Genomic DNA, 12,024 nt, shown 5'->3' on the forward strand with positions numbered 1-12,024 from the left:
TGTGTGTATGTTAATCCCAAACCCCTAATTTATCCCTCCCCCTACCTTTCTCCTTTGGTAACCATAAATTTGTTCTTGAAGTCTGTGAGTCTGCTTCTGTTTTGTAAGTAAGTTCATTTGTATCATTTTTTAGATTCCACAAATAAGTGATATCACATATTTGTCTTTCTCTGACTTACTTCACTTAGTATGATAATCTCCCGGTCCATGCATGTTGCTGCAAATGGCATTATTTCATTCTTTTTTATGGCTGAGTAATATTCCACTGTATACATGTACCACATCTTCTTTACCCATTCCTCTGCTGATAGACATTTAGGTTGCTTCGATGTCTTAACTAAATACCATATTTCTTAAAGTTTGTTTGGTTCAGATTCAAATAAGGTCCACATATTATGATTATTTGATAAGTTTCTTAGGTCTCTCTCTTTTTTTTTTTGCAGTACGCGGGCCTCTCACTGTTGTGGCCTCTCCCGTTGTGGAGCACAGGCTCCAGATGCGCAGGCTCAGTGGCCATGGCTCAGGGGCCTAGCCGCTCCGTGGCATGTGGGATCTTCCCAGACCAGGGCACGAACCTGTGTTCCCTGCATCGGCAGGTGGACTCTCAACCACTGCACCACCAGGGAAGCCCAGGTCTCTTTTAATTTATAGATCTTCCTTCATCTTTTTCCCCCCACCTTGTAATTTATCAGTTGAAGAACCAGGTCACCTCTTGCAATTTCTACAGTCTGGATATTGTTGATTACATACACATGGCATTTAATATATGCCTCTGGCCTCTGTATATCCTGAAATTGACAGCTGGATCTACAGACATGATTAGATACAAGTTTAACATTTTTTTTACCCCAAGACTACTCACAAGGGCAGGATTTTCTTCCAACAGGAATCCTTCCATCCAGGCTCAATGCCTTGATCTAGTCATTCTAAATCTATCATTCCCTTTTCATTTATTAACTGAAACACCTTGATTTAAAAAAAAAAAACAAAACATATCTACTATTTGGTTACCCAGTGGTGCAGTTCATATAGTAAAAGTCTCGACTCTTTCCATCTTGCTTCTTTCCCTTTATTTACCAGTTTTCAAAATAATGATCTGTTTTACTAGCACTTCCTCAAAGTGACCAATGAGGTTGCTCTTTTTTTAAAAATTAATTAATTAATTAATTTTATTTTTGGCTATGTTGGGTCTTTGTTGCTGCACGCAAGCTTTCTCTAGTTGCGGTGAGCCGGGGCTACTCTTTATCGCGGTGCACAGACTTCTTGCGATGGCTTCTCTTGTTGCAGAGCACAGGCTCTGGATGCACAGGCTTCAGTAGCTGTGGCACGCAGGCTCAGTAGTTGTGGCTCGTGGACTATAGAGCGCAGGCTCAGCAGTTGTGGCAGACGGGCTTAGTTGCTCCGTGGCATGTGGGATCCTCCTGGACCGGGGCTCGAACCCGTGTCCCCTGCATTGGCAGGCGGATTCTTAACCACTGCGCCACCAGGGAAGTCCAATAAGCTTGTTCTTAAACTATCATTATATCACATCATATGACACATCAATTTAAACATATTTGATATGTTTTGATCCACTGCAGTTATCCTTATTGATACTCAAGTGTCCTAGTTTGGCTACTGGGAACTTCTCAGTTAGCTCCTGAGTCCTTCTGACACAACCCTTGTGTTTGATAAAATCCTGGCTGTAAGTTTCAGGTTCATCTCACACATTCTTGCCCCTGATTCAGCCATTTCTCTAAGGAGCCCTGATTCCTTTTGGTGTGGAATGATATTCCAAGATCACAGTCTAGATGCTAGTGACTTCTCTGCTGATTAAAAAAAAAAAAAAATTATTTGGCTGCGTCGGGTCTTAGTTGCAGCACGCAGGATCTTTTGTTGCGGCACATGGGCTTCTCTCTAGTTGCGGCGTGAGGGCTCTAGAGTGTGTGGGCTCAGTAGTTGCGGCACATGGGCTCTCTAGCTGTGATGCACGCAGGCTCTAGAGTGCACAGGCTTAGCTGCTCTGCAGCATGTGGGATCTTAGTTCCCGGACCAGGGATCGAACCCACATCCCATGCATTGGAAGGCGGACTCTTAACCACTGGACCACCAGGGATGTCCCTCTGCTCATTTTAAACATAAAATTATCTCCATATCAACCCCCAACTATTAGTCAGCTACCTTCAATTTCGCTTCTATGTCATTTGGCAGAAAAATTCCAAATCTACATATAAGACTTGTCTTAGAAACTTAAAACAAACTTCTATTTTCTCCTGAGATTCTTACTGGAGATGTTTCAATCTTTTAAACTTTACTAACTAATTCTCATTACTTCCACTCTTTTTCCAACCTTTCCCTATAAATTCTATATGCAGAATTTACATATAGTTAAAAAAAATTTTTTTAAGATCAAAGATTAACAAAGAGGACACAGCACGTAGTTTAACCAAGCCCTTTAGCAAGTAACTTTTTTTGAGGCTGCCTTCATTACCTTAACATAATCATCTATGTTTTGTTGCATTTTTCAGTAGTTTGTTCATTTTTTATTACTGAGTAGTGCTCCATTTATGGATAAACTATCCATCCACATGTTGACAGATAGTTGTTTTCAATTTTTCAGGCTATTATGAATAAACCTGCTATGAACATTTGGGCACAAGTCTTTGTATGTGCATATGTTTTCATTATTTTGGATAAATAACTAGGAGAGGAATTTCTGGGCCACAGGATAAGTGTATGTTTAACTTCCAAAGAAATGGCGAATTTTCCAAACACTAGCCTAAGTAGCTTCTGACTTACCCAATTTACAAGTCCTGCAGAGATGGTCTTGTAACTTACTATCTATCTATCTATTTATTGTCATGCCACAGGGCATGCAAGATCTTAGTTCCCTGACCAGGGATCGAATCCACGCCCCCTGCATTGGAAGCATGGAGTCTTAACCACTGGACTGCCAGGGAAGTCCCCGTAACATACTTTATAATGTGGGGTTGCTTAGCTCCTATGACTCTTAGTTTGGGGCCCTCAGCTGATACTCTGAAACAACAGGAATATTCATATTTACCTAACATATAAGATACTCAATTTAACATTCTTCCCTTAACTACTAGACTGAAATATTTGAGAGGGCAGGAACCATGTCTTTCTTATTTATTAAACTGAAGTACAACTGATTTACAATGTTGTGTCAGTAAAGTGATTCAGTTATACAGACATATATATAAAATATATATGGATGTAATATACATATGTATAATATATATATATTCTTTTTCAGATTCTTTTCCCTTACAGGTTATTACAAAATATTGAATATAGTCCCCAGTAACTATTTTTTTAAAGACTGTCTTTTCTTGAATGCCAAGATGTAAACACATCACCTCAAAAATATCAAATTTATCAACTACTCCTAACAAAAACTTTACCCATAACACATAGCTAATAAGGTTCTTTTCCAAGCAAACTGGGAGATGGGAGGGGGATGAGATAAAGCAAAAGACCCACACCTTACAAATGAAGAGCTCATTTCTAGCTTCAACAAAATTTCCAATAGAGCTAAAAAATGTCATCATATTCCAGTGTTCTCCAACATATACTAAGCACAGTCCAAGCTGTGCAGCATATCTGCAGAAGGGAACTGTGTTCAAAGTCTGTACATAGGTTATATAAAGGGAAACCTAGATCATTAAGGAATCCACATATGCCAGTGGCTTTTATCCAACTCAGTAATACTCAAACAGGGATAATCTGCCCCCAGAAGACATATGGCAATGTCTGGAGACATTTTTGGTAGTCATAACTAGGGGTGGGGTTGGGGAAGGGTGCTACTGGCATCTATCTAGTGGCAAGTGGCCAGGGGTGCTACTAAACATCCTACAATGCACGAGACAGACGGGGACATATCTGGCACAAAATGTTAATAGTGCCAAGACTGAGAAACCCTGATCAAACTGAATCCATGTTCTGAAGGGGAAAATTTTTTTAAAAATCATCCAACGTCCTATGCATAAAGAACTCTCATTTCTCTTTTTTTAAATTGAAATACAGTTGACTTACAATGTTATGTTAATTTTCTCATTTCTTTTTAAAATAATTTATCCTCTCTGCAACAGAAAAGATGAGAACAAGATCCCTATGAATTGTTCAAACGGTTACATCTTAACACAGTAAAAACATTTTTATAAAACTCATATACAACTAGTTTGTTTCACCCTATAATGATCTACCTGTGAAACTTGTTCCTGCCTAGGTACATAATTTCTCCTTATAAAACTTTAGCATTATGATGTTAGTTCTGTAAATTTATGGTTACTATCAGTATTAACTGGTAAATAATCTTGGTGAAAATAATTTCCCAAAGTCCCAAAATCTCCATTTCTAAAATTTCTGGTTTTCACCCCTTTACTATTCCTCTGTGGGTTGCTTTTGCTAAATATATCAGCTCTTATTGCCTCTTCAACTTTCCAATCATTTTCTCAGAGGGCAGTGAACCAAAATGACACGATGCAAACTTATTTCTGTGGTCCTTCTCAAAGTCCTATTGTTGTGCTTAAACTTAAAATTACGGAAGTAGCTCTATGTCTCAAAGCCAAAAGTTATGACAGTAATAAGTTTAAACAGAAAAATGTTAGCCAATAATACAAACTCTGTCGTCAGTGGCTTATTCTTTTGTAAACAAACAAAAGCTATTAACAATAATGTTTAACCTGAATCAAACCAAGCACTTATATTTTAACTTCCAGTTTTTAGGAAATACAGCAGTAGAGGAATAAGTTAAGTAGCACCTCAAGGAAATAATGAGATAAATCCAAAAAGTGGGACATTTTAAAAGGAAATAAGACAAGTGCAGAATATGGAATATTTTATAAAACTACTAACAGTTTAAAAATGTCAATCTCACACACCCATGTATATATACGTGCATGCCCACACACAGAGTGAGAAGACTAAACCAGACTGAAAGAAACTAAAGCAATGTAACAAAATGCAACATGTAAACCTTTACTGGATTCTGGTTCATAAAAAAGCTATAAATGACATATTGGGGAGAACCGGAACATTTGAATATAGACTAGATACAAGACGATATTTGGAAATTATTTTTAATTTTCTTAGAAAGAATAGTGGTATTAGAGTTATGTAGGAGAACATATTTATTCTTAGCAAATGCATGGAAGTATCATGACTGTGACTTTCAGGTGGTTCAGCAAATATATATTTTGGCGTTTTCTTACAGACATCAAATATGCCAACATGAAAAATGGTTGTGTCGGGACTTCCCTGGTGGCACTGTTGGTTAAGAATCCGCCTGCCAATCCAGAGGATGTGGGCTCCAGCCCTGGTCCGGAAAGATCCCACATGCCACAGAGCAACTAAGCCTGTGTACTACAACTACTGAGCCTGTGCTCTAGAGCCTACGAGCCATAAGTACTGAAGCCCGTGCGCCTAGAGCCTGTGCTCCGCAACAAGAGACGCCCCCGCTCCGCAGTGAAGAGTAGCCCCCGCTCACCACAACTAGAGAAAGCCCGCATGCAGCAACGAAGACCCAACGCAGCCAAAAATAAATGGATAAATTTATGAAAAAAAATCGTTGTGTCTAGGTGGTGGGTTCATTGTAGATACTCCTTGTAGTATTCTTTCACCTTTTTTACATGCATGAAATTTTCTTAAAATAAAAAGTTGGGGGGATCAGAGGAACAAGGTCTGGGAATCTAACATAAAATATGGTGGCTATAGTTGATAACACTATAATTGATATTTGCTAAAAGAGTAGAATGTTCACATACACACAAGATAAATATGTGAGGTGATGGATGTGTTAATTAACTGAATGGGGGGAATCCTTTCACAATATTTATGTATATGAAATCACCATGATGTACAGTTTAACATCATACAATTTTATACGTCAATTACACCTCAATAAAGCTGAAATTTGAAAAAGAAAAGAAAACAAGTAATGGGGAATAACTACCTACTCATATCTTGGTTGTGATATTTTGTTCTACTATATTCTGCCATTTTCTTTTTGCCATTTACTAAATCAAACTGGTAGCCTCATGGGTTGAATTTTCTGTTAACTTGTTCTCATTTCTAGGAGCAATCTTCACATAGATTATAATATACACATTTCTAAAGATGTTGCACCATAATTAAATGTCAGAAAAAATAAATCGAAGTTGAGTTATACAGGTTACCAAGGAGGTACTGTAAGATGAGATGAACACTGCCGTCTTCCATGAATCAACGCATCATGATTATCTGACATCTTGGTAACCTATCTGGTTTCTGTATTTTGTAGCAGTAATTACACTGGTAACATGATTTTCGTGCACTCAGTAGGTTTTACTCAACACTGCAACTCACACGGGACTGTTAGTGATTCCCACAGTCTTTAAGTCTTTGGCATTCATTTTTCCATCCATAATATGGGTGTACCAGATACATACCTTTCTAGGGAGGACTGAATTGTATCTTAAATGCTGGCAAATATGGCAGTCTACCTTATACTCAGGTCCTATAAAATCAGCTAGTCAGTAAAAGCCTAAATAACTGAAAAGCAAGATACAAAGAGACTCTTTATACAATCTTATTTAAAAGCAGCAAAAAGAATCCCTCAGTTACAACTGTCAGTCTACCTCTGAAGTATTTAATGGGCAGAAATGTCTACCTATCTTCACCTCAAATAAGATTAGGAAAACATGTTTTCTACCAAAACTCTCCAGACAGATTTGGCTCTTGAAGCGCTGAATTCCTTTAATTTGTCTGGTTCTTTTACAGCTCTAAAGTAAACTCCAGGAATGAAGAATTCAGTATCTAACATTTTCAATTCACTGCTAGCGCATACCCACTCATACATAAATCAAGATAAAAAGAACATTTGGAACAGAAAAAATGTCTTAAACAACAAATTTAAGAATACTCTTGCTCCTGAGTTAGAAATAAACAATAATAATCCTCAAAAAAATCTGTATTCAAGTTACTTCAATTTTTGACTTTAAAAGGGATTAATTCCAGAAAACCTACAGGGCTGAATACTTAGTATGGCTATAAAACTAATTATTGTTAAACTTGTAATAAGAAGCATTTATTTACCCAGTCTTCCGTATGGCCCATTTTGTCGCTCACAGTAACTGCTGTAGAACCTTACATATAATATTCACAATGGGTTCTTAAATAGTCTTAATAATCTGCCTAATATTCTCAAACATAAAATACTTTCCACTTATCTGAGAGCAAATCTCCTATCAAGAAGAACCCAAATATATTCATTATGGGTTCTTTACTAAAACAACAACTAAAGTGAGCAGTTAAGTTTCCTTTTCCCCCCCCCCCCCCCCCCCCCCCCCCCCCCCCCCGCGGTATGCGGGCCTCTCACTGTTGTGGCCTCTCCCGTTGCGGAGCACAGGCTCCGGATGCGCAGGCTCAGCGGCCATGGCTCACGGGCCCAGCCGCTCCGCGGCATGTGGGATCCTCCCAGACCGGGGCACGAACCCGTGTCCCCTGCATCGGCAGGCGGACTCTCAACCACTGCGCCACCAGGGAAGCCCTAAGTTTCCTATTTTTAAAGGGTACAATATTCAGTTCTTCTCCCAAGAAAAGTTCTTCTTCACTGACAGTTGTATGTTGTCTAAATTCCATTTCTACTCAATTTCATTTAACTCTGCCAAATACTAGCAAAACATTAGTCCTTTCTCCTCTCCTCTGGAGTTACATGTAAAAATACGTTTTTGTGGATATGGCTTATTATCACAAACCAGACTGCCAAAGAATCCATCAAAGTCTTACCATACTGATATTATGACAAAGACACCACCAGCTCTAGGGTTTGTAATTTAAATCTGAAATCTCCACTTTCAACCAAAAGACATATATGGAGAATAAAGACTGAAACATTATCTGGAATACATTTTATTTTACTATGATCTAATAACAGGCATTATGCACTTTACATTCATTATCACAATTAATTCTCACTATATACCCTAAGTAATACATTTTATAGATAAGGTCAAAACGAGGTTTAGAGAGTTCAAGTAACTTGCCCTAGGTTACAGCTAGTTTGAATCCTGGCTGGGATATTTACTAAGCTTTTTTTGCTCTGGAATTCTTCCCCAAGTCATTGCCTCTTCCATTATTAACTCCAACATTTCTGAATTCTCCGGAAGTTTCTATAGGGAGACAGATTTGGATGATTTAAGGAGAAGGACAGGAAAGACCCAGTTTTTGGTCTCGGGACCCCTTTACATTCTTAAAATTATTAAGGATCCCAAAGAGCTTTTTTTTATGTGGACTTTACCTTTTGATATTTACATTAGAAATTAAAACGTAAAAAATGTAAATACTTATCAGTATATTCAAAAACAAACCCATTACCTGTTAACTTAAATAACATTTTCAATTAAAAATTACTATTTTTCCCCCAAAGAGTGAAATAACGTTGTTTTACATTTTTGCAAATCTTTCATGTCTAGGTTAATAGAAGAGTTTGATTCTCATAACTGCTTCTGCATTCAGTCTGTGGTTCTATGTTGTTTTGGTTAAGTATATAGCAAAGATCTGCTGTCACACAGATAGAAAAAGGGAAAAGTATTCTAAAAACCTTTTCAGATAGCTTGTATATTGATAGTACTAAAACTAGACAAATGATAGTTTCTTAAAGGATAGCTGCATCTTGGAATCTGAAACCCTGTCAATGAATGTTATGTTAAAATCCATTGATGTACCTTAAATTTTGAAATGATTTCTTACTCATGGTGACTTTCAAACTTCATGCAATGGTCATTTGGAAAATACAGATTTACTGAAATCTTTATCTTCCAACTATTGACACATTTCATCATACAATATAAAAAAACATAGTCATTAAAACTGACGTTATAAGAAAAGTCTTTCAAGTACCAGGAAGTTGTTGAGGTATCAACTTTTTAAAAATTCTAATTTTCACTCTCAAATTTTTATCACTGGGAACAAATACTATCGTTTTCCTTGAAGTGACAAGCTCACACTTTTTTCAAGAAAATATCTACAAACACTCAAGTGTTAAAAACTGTAGTTTATCAGTCGTTCTTTCAAGTAAAAATGCTGTTCCAGGAAACAAGTAACTCACAACTAAAACCTCAGCAGGCGGTGTTAAGTGCTTCAAGCACACTTCCCATTTGGTCATAGATTCTTATAAATTAAAAAGACATGTACTAAAGGGCTGAAATTTAATAAAACTAATTATTTTTACTGCTTCATCAAGGACATTCTCAAGTAAGTATAGAGTTTCCTGCAGTAGTTTTATCAAGTGTTGCTTTTGGATAAGTGCAAATGTCAGTGAAAAAGATAAACAGTGTCTCAGTATCACTTTTAAAACAGTTATGACCTCGAAGCTCTCCTGAATGGGCCTGAGGGGATTCCCAGGGGTCAGCAGACCACATTCTGGGAACTGCTTTTCTAGATTATACCACTGGTTCAAGGTGGGGGTGGAAACTAACAAAATTCTGTTCATCCCAAGAGTCTTCATTCTGTTAGTTCCTTTAGTTTGAGACACATCAGCATAGCTGGTACGGTATAACCATAATATACGAAAGGGGAAGGAAATCAAGGGCATAGATTGCCACTTAATTGTTCGAAGATTATAGTCTGAGCACCTTTATGCTGGATCAAAAACTCAATATGGTGGTTACCCTAATCAGTCTCAGCTGAAGGACTGCAGATTAAAAATGTAGAGATGATACCCCTCTCCCCATCCCATCCAAAAAAGCTTGGAGATGAGGCCCCCCAAACCGCACTTTTAGCGATCTGCAAGGTACTTTTTATGCACCCCGAAGTTAAGAACGATTGTGCTTAAGTAGTTCAAAGTCCAATTCCCATTTCCAAAAGCAAGGGGTCTCAAAATTCAACGTCGTTCGCCAAGAAGCAGCCCCCCCGACCCCGCCGTTTCCCTTCATCTAGATGGGAAAATTCCTTTGAAAGTAAAATTGTACTTCTGTGGGGTTTTGAGCTGCGGTGGGAGGTCTCTAAAAGAGTGTAGAGGGCTGGGCCACAGTCTGCAACAGAACGACGGCTGTTCCGATAGGACACCTGTATCTCAATTTCCATCTCGAAAAAGAGATCTGGGCTAAACGACTTACTCTTTCCAGCTCTACCTTTTTCTGAGCTGAAAATATCCAAGACAATGAGAGAAACGTCCAGTATTATTAACAATTTGAGAGAATCCCGCGTCTGACAGAAGAGGAAATCAGGAAAACTCGCAGAATGAAGAGAAAGCAGGTGGATCAACATCACTCCTTTTCAGAAGGTGCTAAGAATCTAGAGAAAATAGTCCCTGGGATAAACATGGCGCCCACCGCGGCAGGATATAACCATACGAAAATAAAGCTTTTTCCGCCACATCCCATTTTATAAATCACGGCGCCACCCCAAAATTTTAGAGCCGGGGGAGGAGACTTTGTAAACCGCGGTGCACTAAGGCTTCGGGTGTACTATACGACCGAGCGGGGATTACATAACACAAGGGAGAGACTAAGCAATCACTCATTCTCCTCCTCGCGCTCAAAAAGAGCGCCCCACTCGTTCCCCGGCGGGGGTGGCGCGGGGACGGCCGAGCACCATCCCCACCCCCGGGGGACGTCGGCCCACGGCCCCTCCCGCCCGCCTCCCCAGCGCGGCCTCGCCCTCCCCTCCCGCCGCGCCCCGCCGTCTCGCCGCCGCCCGCGCCCCCGCCTCTTCCCCAGCGGGCCGCCGCCCGCGCCCGCGCCCGCCCACTCCTCCGAGACGCCTCGCGCCGGGTGTGCGTGTGGACGTCGGGTGTGTGCGGGGCCGTGGACCGCGAGTGCGCGCGCGCGCGCCGCTGCAGGCGCCGGGGGCGGCAGGCAGGCAGACAAGGGCCTGCCCGGCCCGCCGCGCGGCTCCCGGGGCGCACGCACTCACACACGCGCTCGCGCGCCGCACCCCACGCCCGCCGCCGCGGGCCGCGCCGCCACTCGAGGGGGGCGGGGGCGCGCGCCACCGGGCCCCCGCCCCCACCCCTCGCGCTCCCGCCCCATCCCCCTCTCATTGTCTCGCCTCGGAACGCCTCGCCGAGCGAAAAGATAACGGAACCCCCGGGAGAAGGGGGGGTGGGGAGAGAGAAAGCTCGCTCACTCACTCACCTCCCGTGGTCGTCGCCGCCGGTAGTCTGACCCGAGGAAGGCGCCGTCGCCTTAAAGGGACCTTGCACCCGGCGCCGGCAGAAGGGGGTGGGAGCAGGGGAGGGGACGGGGGCTTGGGGGGAGACGGAGAAGAGGGAACCGTTGAAAGCGCGTCTCCCGAGGGTGAAAGGAAACCTCCCTCGGGTTCGAGTGATTTGGGGTGGATTTTTTTCCCGAGGGGGGCGGGGGGGCCCCGAGGGAGGGGGGCGGGGGGGGCCAAGGAATGCGGCTCCGTGTACGGGAGCTGGCGCGGGGGAGAGAGACGCCGACTCCCCCCACCGACCCTCTCGCCCCGCGGAGGGATACGGCTCGTCACTTCCGCCCTCCCCCTTTCGTGGTTTTTCAATTGGTTGAAGCGCGTGGCACGTCATGTGCTGTGCTCATCCTAACCCCTGCCCGGGCTTCTTTTCTAGTCAAGTTTGTCAGGGCCTGCAAATAAATAAATAAATAAATAAATAATTTTTAAAAATGAAATGAAAAATAATTAGCCCAGAAGCAATATCTAAATTTTGGTGAGAAAGATGGGATTTGCAAAGAAAATACTTCCCTGGACTTTCCAAGGAAATTTTGGGCATCTCCACACTTTCCACTCAAGGCTTATACCTAATCAAAAGGGGAACCTCATGCCACAGGCCAGATGGTGAGGCCCAATGGCACCAACGACTGATATTGGAACAAAGGCATCAAAATGGCACTCGTTCTTCTTCAAGAGACATTCGGTCAGGTAGCTTTAAGTGAAGAACTTTTAAAAGCCATTTTTACCCTGAACCCTTCTGGATTCTGGAAGGAAGTCACACATGATTGCTTATTAAGGTAGTTCATGTATGGAAACTTTTTTGAGATGAATAGACTCAGCAGAGATCTTCAA

General features: G+C 41.4%; 1 protein-coding gene across 4 annotated transcripts in view; it reads right to left on the reverse strand.

The window, feature by feature from the left end:
• Positions 1 to 11,456, reverse strand: part of POGZ (pogo transposable element derived with ZNF domain) — a 48,050-nt gene extending 36,594 nt beyond the window's left edge. For 3 of the 4 annotated variants that reach the window (XM_032635510.1, XM_032635493.1, XM_032635483.1), the window contains exon 1: positions 11,118 to 11,456. The gene's annotated coding sequence lies outside the window, so the exon portion shown is untranslated. The remainder of the gene's footprint in view (positions 1 to 11,117) is intronic. The other variant, XM_032635502.1, reaches the window with a different exon arrangement.
• Positions 11,457 to 12,024: the final 568 nt, after the last annotated feature.

This window comes from Phocoena sinus, chromosome 1 (genome assembly GCF_008692025.1).
Source record: "Phocoena sinus isolate mPhoSin1 chromosome 1, mPhoSin1.pri, whole genome shotgun sequence".
Taxonomy (NCBI): Eukaryota; Metazoa; Chordata; class Mammalia; order Artiodactyla; family Phocoenidae; genus Phocoena; species Phocoena sinus.